We start from the raw sequence: 12067 nt of genomic DNA, 5'->3' as shown, positions 1-12067 counted from the left end.
ATACTCTTGCATCCTGTTCTACCAACCTATCACCTCCTTTGGTCCTGAGACACTGGGAGATTGGGAGAATCTCAATTGTATACTCCTCACATCCTCTCTCCTCACCACCTTCTCAAAACCGATTTAATGAGTAAGCTAGTCCCTCCCCTCTGACCTTCTCCTCCAATGGGTCTTGAGAAGGAGAAGAGGAGAGGGGACGTATGCAATTGAGATTCTCCCACAGTAGGCCTATTGTGTGTGTGTGAGTCAAATCAAATATAATTGTATTGGTCACTTAGGCTTACACATACTGTATTTTGCTGATGCTATCACAGGTAGCTCCAATAGTGCAGTATTACCTAACAATACACAGAAATAAATAAATATCAGTATGAGCAAGGTCCAAGTCCGGAATAAAATGAGGAGAAAAAAAATAAAATATATATATATATATATATATATATATATATACAGTCAAAGGTTTGGACACATACTCATTCAAGGGTTTTTCTTTATTTATATACAGTATATATATTCGGGACTTGGACGTTGCTCATTCTAATATTTATTTTAAAAAATGTGTATTGTTAGGTATTAATGCACTGTTGGAGCTAGAAAAATAATAATTTCACTGAACCTGCGATAGCATAGGCAAAATACACTACATGACCAAAAGTATGTACTCGTTTAACATCTCATTCCAAAATCATGGGAATGAATATTGTGTTGGTTCCCCTTTTGCTGCTATAACAGCCTCCACTTTACTGGGAAGGATTTCCACTAGATGTTGGAACATTGCTGCTGGGGACCAACTGCTGCTTGCTTCCATTCAGCCTCAAGCATCAGTGAGGTTCGGGCACTGATGTTGGGCCATTAGGCTTGGCTCGCAGTAGGCATTCCAATTCACCCCAAAGGGGTTCGATGGGGTTGAGGTCAGGGCTTTATGAAGGCCATTCAAGTTCTTCCACACCAATCTTGACAAACCATTTCTATATGGACCTCGCTTTGTGTACGGGGGCATTGTCATGCTGAAACAGGAAAAGGCCTTACCCAAAATGTATCCACAAAGTTGGAAGCACAGAATCTAGAATGTCATTGTATGCTGAAGCATTAAGATTTCCCTTCACTGGAACTTAAGGGCCCACAGTAGCCCAAACCATGAAAAACAGTCCCAGACCAGTATTACTCCTCCACCAAACTTTACAGTTGGCACTATGTATTCGGGCAGGTAGTGTTCTCCTGTCATCCGCCAAACCCACATTTGTCTGTTGGACTGCCAGATGGGGGAGCGTGATTCATCAGTCCAGAGAACGTGTTTCCACTGCTCCAGAGTCCGATGCAAGCTTTACACCACTCCAGCCGACGCTTGGCATTGCGCATGATGATCTTAGGCTTGTGTGCGGCTGCGGAAACCCATTTCATGAAGCTCCTGACTAACAGCTCTTGTGCTGACTTTGCTGTTTGGAACTTGGGAGTGTTGCAACTGAGGACAGACAATTTTACTCGCTACATGCTTCAGACCTCGACGTTCCCCTTCTGTGAGCTTGTGTGGCCACTTTGCGGCTGAGCTGTTGTTGCTCCTAGACATTTCCACTTCACAATAACAGCACTTACAGTTGCCCCGGGGCAGCTCTAGCAGGGCAGAAATTTGACAAACTGACTTGCTAGAAAGGTGGCATTCTATAACAGTGCCATTTTCAAAGTCACTGAGCTCTTCAGTAAGGCCATTCTACTGCCAGTGTTTGTCTATGGAGATTGCATGGTTATTTGCTCGATTTATACACCTGTCAGCAATGGGTGTGGCTGAAATAGCTAAATCCACTCATTTGAAGGGGTGACCACATACTCTTGTATATATATTTTTATTTTATTGAACCTTTATTTAACTAGGCAAGTCAGTTAAGGAGAAATTCTTATTTACAATGACAGTCTACCGCGCCAATCCTTAACCTGGACAACCCTGGGCCAATTGGGACTCCAAATCACAGCCGGTTGGGATACAGCCTGAAATCGAACCAGGGTCTGGTTCTGAGATGCAGTGCCTTAGACCGATGTGCCTTAGACCGATGCGCCACTCGGGAGCCCCATATATAGTGTATGTATAAGCCTATGTGACCAATAAAATGTGATTTGACCCATGCACACTGTAGGCCTACTGTGGGAGAATCTCAATTGCATTATCCTCGCATCCTCTCTCCTCACCGCTCAAACTCCATTGTAGGAGAAGATCAGAAGGGAGGGACTGGCTTCCTCATCCAATCGGTTTTGAGAAGGAGGCTTTTGGATGATGGTGTGTGTGTATACACAATATGTACAGCATATGAATAGAAAGTGTGTGTATGTGTGTTTTATAGTTGCACTCGATTTAAGTAGGCCTAATCCTACCAGCAGATGGCTCTGTTGATACTCTAGTATAGGTTTTGTATGAGAACTGGATTGACAACATTAATTATCCTTGAATAAACTTGATTTAGGCTAATAATTAAGTGTGTAGCCTTAATTACTTATTAATATACAACATTTTAGATCGGCCTTTACATAAAACAAAAACGACACATTTAGGCTACCAAAATAATAATCTCATTTTAATTTTCTCCACTTTCGGTTAGTGTGCCTTGTGCCTGCTTATAATATCTTTATTACACTTATGCCGGTACTCGTGCGATATCACTTCAAAGCGTAAGGCAAGGTGGTTACAGCTAAAATACTTAATCATAGAGAAATTATTATCATAGTACGTCCAAGATCCTATCAACATCAGGAATGTGGATGATGCGAATGCTCTGCTGCGGTGCTCACTTACAGATTAATGTATGCACCCCGGGGAGGGACTCGTTCGCTCGTATTTCTAATGTAGGGACTGTCATAAGGCTTCTCTATCCGCCGAATAGCAAGAGAAATCCTCCCCTAAGAGGTTTACGTCATGGAAGATAGGCTACATTTCCATATGCACTTCTCATAAACACCAGTGAATTAAAACATTAACGGAGCTTTTTTTTTCTCAGACACGAAACCATATCATTCCTCAAGACGCCGCGAGATCACATTTCCGACATCTACGGTAAGAATGCCTCTTCTTTTTGATGATGCCTCTGTTATTCATATGCCAGCCTGAGCCTCGTTAGCATAAAACCAATTGAAATTGTATTATTGAGATATCACTCCAATGTAGGCTAACCATAGCCCACCCAATCATGTTTGACAATTAAATCCGCGTCAACGAGCTCTGTAAATAGGCCTACCGCATTAAGGCTAACGTTATATGGCAATGTCAAAACATTTATTATCAGATTGTCCATGTAGCCTAGGTATATTGTGCGCTGTCTTCGAATGCAACATGAATCAATCGATATTTTGCATACCGCTGTTCCTTACATTGGCATGAGACAGAGGTTACCCCATGTAGGCAACGCCTACACACAGCCATACAGTAGCAGCCTACGCTACAGTAAATGTGGGTTAGTGGAGCAAGCCGGCGCCTCTTGCTCCCACCAATAATATTCACAAATGCATTCATTGATAACGTTTGATAACTGTGAATCTAAACATTTTTAAATGGCACATTTCTGAGCCTTCAGTAGCTCATATTCACCAGCAGTAGACTTTCACAAACAGGGCCGGCTCCAGGCAGAAGCGGTCTCTTTGGGCCCCCGCAACTCAGTTGGGGTCTCAATTTACAGTTGAGAGTTAGAATAGGAGAGTACACAAAGTTCAAGTTCAGAATTTGGTTGTGCATGAGAAGTTGTACTCTTGTTTTGTCAGCTACTGACAGTCGCTCAATAAGCCATGTCAGCTACTCATTATTAGATTGGTTAGTTAGTCAAGCCAATTATCTACACATCTAGTAAACATGCCCTAATACGGACCGGGCACACAGGGCACATGCCCAGGACCCCTGACATCCAGGAGGTCCCCATTTTGATTTTGTGAGTTATCTCACTCAGATATCATTAATATGGCATAAGTCATGGCAAAATGTGTAGAATTGCAGGAAATTTGCTTTAAAACTGCAAAAAAGTCTCCACCCGATGGCAAAATATGTACAATTGCAGGAAATGAACTTTAAAAATGTATATTTTTCTCTCCACCTTCAAGAGGGGGACCACAAAAATATTTGCCCGCTTGATGGGAGGGCCTCTCAAACAGGGCCCCCAAAAGGCTAGAGCCAGCCCTGCTCACACCTTTAGTGAAGGAGGTTGAGGTTAGTCCACCTGGTCTAGACAGAGTTGTGAAGGGGTGAGGAGCAGAGAACACATTAATGCATATTTATTAGTAGGGTGTCCAATACCGCAGGTTGCCTGATGTCTAGCTGTGCGTCTAAAAATGTGCTTGATACTGTAATAATAATATAATATATGCCATTTAGCAGACGCTTTTATCCAAAGCGACTTACAGTCATGTGTGCATACATTCTACGTATGGGTAATTGTTAGGGGTGCAGTAGATATGTTATTTGTCAAATAAGTATTATACAAATTATTTCTCTTCATTTTTATTGTCAGTTAAGAACAAATTCTTATTTAGAATGACGGCCTACACCGGCCAAACCCGGACAACGCTGGCTGGGACAATTGTTAGCCGCCCTATGGGACTCTCAATCACGTCCGAATGTAATACAGCCAGGATTCGAACCAGGGTGTCTGTAGTGACACTTCAAGCACTGAGATGCAGTGCCTTTGACCACTGCGACACTCGGGAGCCCCAAGTACATAAGCACATGGAATTGTGTAAATACTTCAGCAATAACTTCTGCTCAACTCTGCATATGTTTATGTGCTCATCAGTGAGGTAATGTTGACTTTTCCATCTTGTGCATAACAGGAGCCTGCATTAAGCCTATCAGACAGCTTCCGGGGGGATTGGTTGATTGAATGAGTGAGTGAGTGGATTTGTTTGCATACCTTTCTAAAAATCCGATCCTCTTAACAAAGGCACATAATTGAAAGGATATACCATATGCAATGAGTAATTGCTCTGTGTAATGTAAGGAAAACTCTATTAGCCTGTATAACAGTAAATAGACTATGCGGCCCCATTTGGCAGTAATTGGTCCATTATTTGACGTAGGCCTAGCATTCAAGATAGATGTTGTTCATTCACAATATCAGTGTAATGTCCTTCAGCACTATCCCTGATCAAATTACCCAATAAAGCTAGATCATTTTAGACTGATATACAGGCGCTTTATCCAGAAGTCTATGACTAATTTATTGGCTGTGACATTCTTTTTCAACCTGGAGATATGTGGGATGGAATTACATACAGTGTGTTGCTCAAATGGAGATTATTCATTTCATGATTACTTTTTTTCCACATGTCAAGAATTCACAGTCCGGGGATTAGTAATCACTTCAATAGCAGTGTCTTGCAGGTTTGTCTTTTGCTCAATTGCAATCCAGTAAGGCTGCGTTTAGACAGGCAGCCCAAGTCGGATAGTTTGGTTTTGCTAATTGATCTTTTGACCAATCAGATCAGCTTTGAAAATGTGATTGGAGCCTTAAATACTTTATCTGAGACATTTCAAAACAAATGGCATAATACGTGTATTTTGTGGGGAACTTGGACCTTTGTAAATGCGTACTATTCCCATGGAGTAACAACAATATCCTTCATGCTTTTGCTTGGACAAAATATTTTACCAACTGGTTTCTCCTCAGCATTCAATATGCTATGTCTACTCTTACAAGAAAGCAGAAGGAAAGGCTGATTGAAACAGCTTAGCAGACGTGTCTACTGGTTTGAGTTTCCTCAAAATGGTTTAGCATTGAGTAAGCTTACAGTTTCTTCAAAAAGTATTCACACCCTTTGACTTTTTCCATATTTTGTTATGTTACAGCCTGAATTTAAATTGTATTAAATTGAGATTTGGTGTCACCGGCCGACACACAATACCCAATCATGTCTAAGTGCAATTTTTTTTTTTTTTTTACATTTTTACAAATTAATTTAAAATTAAAAGCTGAAATGTCTTGAGTCAATACGTATTCAACCCCTTTGTTATGGCAAGCCTAAAAATGTGCTTAAGAAGTCACATAATAAGTTGCATGGACTCACTCTGTGTACAATAATATTGTTTAACATGATTTTTGAATGACTACCTCATCTCTGTACACCACACAGTGCAGGCGAGCAGTGCATTTCAACCAGTAAGACCAGGGAGGTTTTCCAGTGCCTTGTAAAGAAGGACACCTATTGGTAGACGTGTAAAAATGAAAAAGCAGACATTGAATATCCCTTTGAGCATTCTGAAGTTATTCATTAAACTTTAGATGGTGTATCAATACACCCAATCACTACAAAGATCCTAACTCAGTTGCCAGAGAGGAAGTAAACTGCTCAGGGATTTCACCATGAGGCCAATGGTGACTTTAAAACTGAGGATGGATCAACAATAGTGTAATTACTCTACAATATTAACCTAAATGACAGAGTGAAAAGAAGGAAAATATCCCAAAACATGCATCCTATTTGCAATAAGGCGCTAAAGTAAAACAAAACAAAAATGGCAAAGAAATGAACTTTATGTCCTGGATACAAAGTGTTATGTTTGGGGCAAATCCAACACAACACATCACTGAGTACTACTTCATATTTTCAAGCATAGTGGTGGCTACATCATGTTATGTGTATGCTTGTCATCGGCAAGGACTAGGGAGTTTTTTAGAATAAAAAAATGGAATAGAGCTAAGAACAGGCAAAATCCTAGAGGAAAACTTGGTTCAGTCTGCTTTCCAACAGCCACTGGGAGACAAATTAATATTTCAGCAGGACAATAACCTAAAACACAAGGCCAAAAATATCCTGGGATTGCTTACCAAGACAACATTGAATGTTCCTGAGTGGCCGAGTTACAGATTAGACTTAAATCGTCTTGAAAATCCATGGCAAGACTTAAAAATGTCTGCCTAGTAGAGAACAACAACAAACGTGACAGAGTTTGAAGAATAAAACAAATAATAATGTGAAAATATTGTACAATCCAGGTGTGCAAATTTCTTAGACTTACCCCGAAACACTCACAGCTGTAATAGCTGCCAAAGGTGATTCTAACATCTATTTACTCACGGCTGTGAATACTTACAGTTGAAGTCGGGAAGTTTACATACACTCAGGTTGGAAGCATTAAGCATTATTTTTCAACAACTCCACAAATTCCTTGTTAACAAACTATAGTTTTGGCAAGTCTGTTAGGACATCTACTTTGTGCATGACACAAGTAATTGTTTACAGACAGATTATTTCACTTATAATTCACTGTATCACAATTCCAGTGGGTCTGAAGTTTACATACACTAAGTCCAGAAAATTATGTCATGGTTTTAGAAGCTTCTTATAGGCTAATTGACATAATTTGAGTCAATTGGAGGTGTACCTGTGGATGTATTTCAAGGCCTACCTTCAAACCCGGTGCCTCTTTGCTTGACATCATGGTAAAATCCAAAGAAATCAGCCAAGACCTCAGAAAAAACATTGTAGACCTCCACAAGTCTGGTTCATCCTTGGGCGCTATTTCCAAATGCCTGAAGGTACCACGTTCATCATACAAACAATAGTACGCAAGTATAAACACCATGGGACCACGCAGTGCAAGTTAATCCCAGATCAACAGCAAAGGACCTTGTGAAGATGCTGGAGGAAATGGGTACAAAAGTATCTATATTCACAGTAAAACGAGTCCTATATCGACATAACCTGAAAGGCCGCTCAGCAAAGAAGAAGCCACTGCTCCAAAACTGTCATAAAAAAGCCAGCCTACGGTTTGTAACTGCACATGGGGACAAAAGATCGTACTTTTTGGAGAAATGTCTTCTGGTCTGATGAAACAAAAATAGAACTGTTTGGCCATAATGACGATCGTTATGTTTGGAGGAAAAAGGGGGAGGCTTGCAAGCCGAAGAACACCATCCCAACAGTGAAGCAAGGGGATGGCAGCATCATGTTGTGGGTTTTTTTTTGCTGTAGGAGGGACTGGTGCACTTCAAATATAGATGGCGTCATGAGGTCGGAAAATTATGTGGATATATTGAAGCAACATCTCAAGACATCAGTCAGGAAGTTAAAGCTTGGTTGCAAATGGGTCTTCCAAATGGACAATGACCCCAAGCATACTTCCAAAGTTGTGGCAAAATGGCTTAAGGACAACAAAGTCAAGGTATTGGAGTGGCCATCACAAAGCCCTGACCTCAATCCTATAGAAAATGTGTGGGCAGAACTGATAAAGTGTGTGGGAGCAAGGAGGCCTACAAACCTGACTCCGTTACACCAGCTCTGTCAGGAGGAATGGGCCAAAATTCACCCAACTTATTGTGGGAAGCTTGTGGAAGGCTACCCGAAACATTTGACCCAAGTTAAACAATTTAAAGGCAATGCTACCAAATATGCTACCAAATACTAATTGAGTGTATGAAAACTTCTGACCCACTGGAAATGTGATGAAAGAAATAAAACCTGAAATAAATCACTCTGCTATTATTCTGACATTTCACATTCTTAAAATAAAGTGATGATCCTAACTGACCTAAGACAGGGAATTTTTACTAGGATTAAATGTCAGGAATTGTGAAAAACTGAGTTTAAATGTATTTGGCTAAGGTGTATATAAACTTCTGACTTCAACTGTATGTAAATTGTATATTTCTGGGGGTGGGGTGCTTTGGATAACTACTGGCTGTATGCGAACGAGTGATGCGCGTTTGGACCAATACTGGCTGTATCCAAGGCTCAGCCAATCATTCACATATAAATAGAATGCAGCATGCGACTGAAGAGAGAACGAACAATCAATTTGCTAGTTACAGCATCAGCGCCCGTTCTGGAAATTGGAGAGTGGAAAGGCAGTTTGCCAGTATAAACCTGTTTGGGTGCATTGAACCGCTATAGCGGGACACCTACGACAACATCCGGTGAAATTGCAGAGCGTGAAATTCAAAATACAAAAATCGTAATATTAACCTGTTGCGGCGTGCAATCCTGTATCCGGGAGCGTAATTATAGCCTCAAGCTCATTACCATAACGCAATGTTAACTATTCATGAAAATCGCAAATTAAATGAAATAAATATATTGGCTCACAAGCTTAGCCTTTTGTTAACAACACTGTCATCTCAGATAAAAAAATGCTTTTCAACCATAGCTACACAAGCATTTGTGTAAGAGTATTGATAGCTAGCATAGCATTATGCCTAGCATTCAGCAGGCAACATTTTCACAAAAACAAGAAAAACATTTAAATAATATCATTTACTTTTGAAGAACTTCAGATGTTTTCAATTAGGAGACTCTCAGTTAGATAGCAAATGTTCAGTTTTTCCCAAAATATTATTTGTGTAGGAGAAATCGCTCTCCGTTTTGTTCATCACGTTTGGCTAAGAAGAAAACCCGTATCCAGGAGCGTAATTATAGACTCAAGCTCATTACCATAACGCAACGTTAACTATTCATGAAAATCGCAAATGAAATGAAATAAATATATTGGCTCACAAGCTTAGCCTTTTGTTAACAACACTGTCATCTCAGATTTTCAAAAAATGCTTTTCAACCATAGCTACACAAGCATTTGTGTAATAGTATTGATAGCTAGCATAGTATTAAGCCTAGCATTCAGCAGGCAACATTTTCACAAAAACAAGAAAAGCATTCAAATAAAATCATTTACCTTTGAAGAACTTCGGATGTTTTCAATGAGGAGACTCTCAGTTAGATAGCAAATGTTCAGTTTTTCCAAAAAGATTATTTGTGTAGGAGAAATCGCTCCGTTTTGTTCATCACGTTTGGCTAAGAAAAAAACACGAAAATTCAGTCATTACAACGGCAAACTTTTTTCCAAATGAACATAATATCGACAGAAACATGGCAAACGTTGTTTAGAATCAATACTCAAGGTATTTTTCACATATCTATTCAATGATAAATCACTTGTGGCAGTTTGGTTTCTCCTCTGAACAAAATGGAAAAATGCACGCACCTGGAGATTACGCAATAGTTTCGACGGAGGACACCGAGCGGACACCTGGTAAATGTAGTCTCTTTTGGTCAATTTTCCAATGATATGCCTACAAATACGTCACAATGCTGCAGACACCTTGGGGAAACGACAGAAAGTGTAGGCTCATTCCTTGCGCATTCACAGCCATATAAGGAGACATTGGAACACAGCGCATTCAAAATCTGGCTCACTTCCTGTATGAAATTTCATCTTGGTTTCGCCTGTAGCATTAGTTCTGTGGCACTCACAGACAATATCTTTGCAGTTTTGGAAACGTCAGAGTGTTTTAATTCCAAAGCTGTCAATTATATGCATAGTCGAGCATCTTTTCGTGACAAAATATGTTGTTTAAAACAGGAACGTTTTTCATCCAAAAATGAAATACCATCCCCAGAGGTTCAAGAGGTTAAACATTCATGAAAATACAAGTGCCATAAATCATTTCAAAGCTTAACTTCTTGTTAATCCAACCACGTTGTCAGATTTCAAAAAGACTTTACAGCGAAAGCATTCCATACGATTATCTGAGGACAGGGCCCCACATCAAAATACTTTTTCAACCAGCACAGGCATCACAATATCACGAATAGCGAAATAAATCACTTACCTTTGAAGATCTTCCTCTGTTTGCAATCCCAAGGGTCCCAGCTACACAATGAATGGTTGTTTTGTTCGATAAAGTCCTTCATATCCAAAAAGGTCTGTTTAGTTGGCGCCAAAGATCTCAGTAATCCAGTTGTTCAACATGCATACAAACAAAGTTACTGGTAAAGTTTGTCCAAACAAGTCAAACGATGTTTCTAATTAATCCCCAGGTACTCTAATATCTAAATAAACTATAATATTTAAGACGGAGAATAGTATGTTCAATGGGGAAGATAAATAACGAAGGGCGCGCAACTCAAGACTACTTTTCTAATGAGAGACACCTTGTAGTTTTTCCAACTACATGCTAATTTTTCAAAAAACAAGCCTGAAACCCTTTCTAAAGACTGTTGACATCTAGTGGAAGCCATAGGAACTGCACTCTGGGTCCTATCTATTTGTATTTCCCATAGGCTAGCACTGAAATGGCCTGTGACCTCAAAAATATATATATTCCACATGGATTTTGCCTGCCATATCAGTTCTGTTATACTCACAGACATTGTTTTCTGTCCAATGCTACCAAATATATGCATATCCTAGCTTCTGGGCCTGAGTAACAGGCAGTTTACTCTAATCGAATTCTCCGTTAGCTAGCCAGAGAAATGTTGAGCAACATTAACCAACGTTACAACATCAGATGAGCTAATGCTAGTAACCTAATACTTTAATTCTCTATAGTTTTAACTGGAATAGGACTGCTTGCTGTTCCTCAAGCTGTAACGCGTTAGTTGCTTACTGGACCCTGGAAATCTGTGTGAAAATTTAACTACCTAATGAACTATCTGTGAACTAATGTTTTCCCTCTACAGTATGTGATTAATTTTCAGAATGAGAGAATTAGGTGAAAATGGGGCGTTGCTTGTTAAACAAGTAGATTCAGAGATCAAGCGGAGCTGGAGCTGTTTACTTTGGGCTTTGGCTTAAGCTGGATGTCACTATAGAGTTGAAACAACACACACCACACACTTTCCCTCTTTCTCACCTTTTCAATACAGTGGATGAAAAGGTGTATACTCTCTGCCTGAAAGAGATCAATTATGCCAACAAAGGTTATCATTCTCTGCTGGCACATTGTAGAACAGATGTCCACAGGCAGAAAGTGTATAATGTAATAATGTGCAGTGTAGCCCAAATATATATATATTTTTGTGTTTAACTTGACAGTAACATGTGTCTGATTGAGGGGGATTATTACATTTTTTACCCGGTGAACGTTATTATTTTTTTTGTAACACAACAAAATGTGGCGTAAATCAATATTAATACTTTCTGAAGGCACTGTATACACTTCCTCTTTTTGACTCAACTAACCAGTGACCACATTCAGGCTGAACCATCAGCTACACCCATGCATGAGTATGTCAAATGTTTTAAAAAGGGGTTTCCTGTCTTCATCTCCTTTTCTTTATCGGCACCAATTTGACAACACAGAATATGTTAAATACAGTGTTAAAT

General features: G+C 39.7%; 1 protein-coding gene across 3 annotated transcripts in view; it reads left to right on the top strand.

Moving 5' to 3' along the window:
• The first annotated feature begins 2781 nt into the window (after window positions 1-2781).
• Window positions 2782-12067, top strand: part of LOC118369740 (receptor-type tyrosine-protein phosphatase epsilon-like) — a 50221-nt gene continuing 40935 nt past the window's right edge. Inside the window, exons 1-2 of one of the 3 annotated variants that reach the window (XM_035754399.2) lie at window positions 2782-3040; window positions 4801-4854. The gene's annotated coding sequence lies outside the window, so the exon portion shown is untranslated. Of the gene's footprint in view, window positions 3041-4800; window positions 4859-12067 lie in introns of all 3 variants that reach the window. The other 2 variants (XM_035754400.2, XM_035754398.2) reach the window with 2 other exon arrangements.

The sequence above is a fragment of the Oncorhynchus keta genome, chromosome 36 (assembly GCF_023373465.1).
Source record: "Oncorhynchus keta strain PuntledgeMale-10-30-2019 chromosome 36, Oket_V2, whole genome shotgun sequence".
Classification (NCBI taxonomy): Eukaryota; Metazoa; Chordata; class Actinopteri; order Salmoniformes; family Salmonidae; genus Oncorhynchus; species Oncorhynchus keta.
The sequence above is the reverse complement of the archived record's forward strand: the minus strand, read 5'-3'. Positions and strand labels throughout refer to the sequence as shown.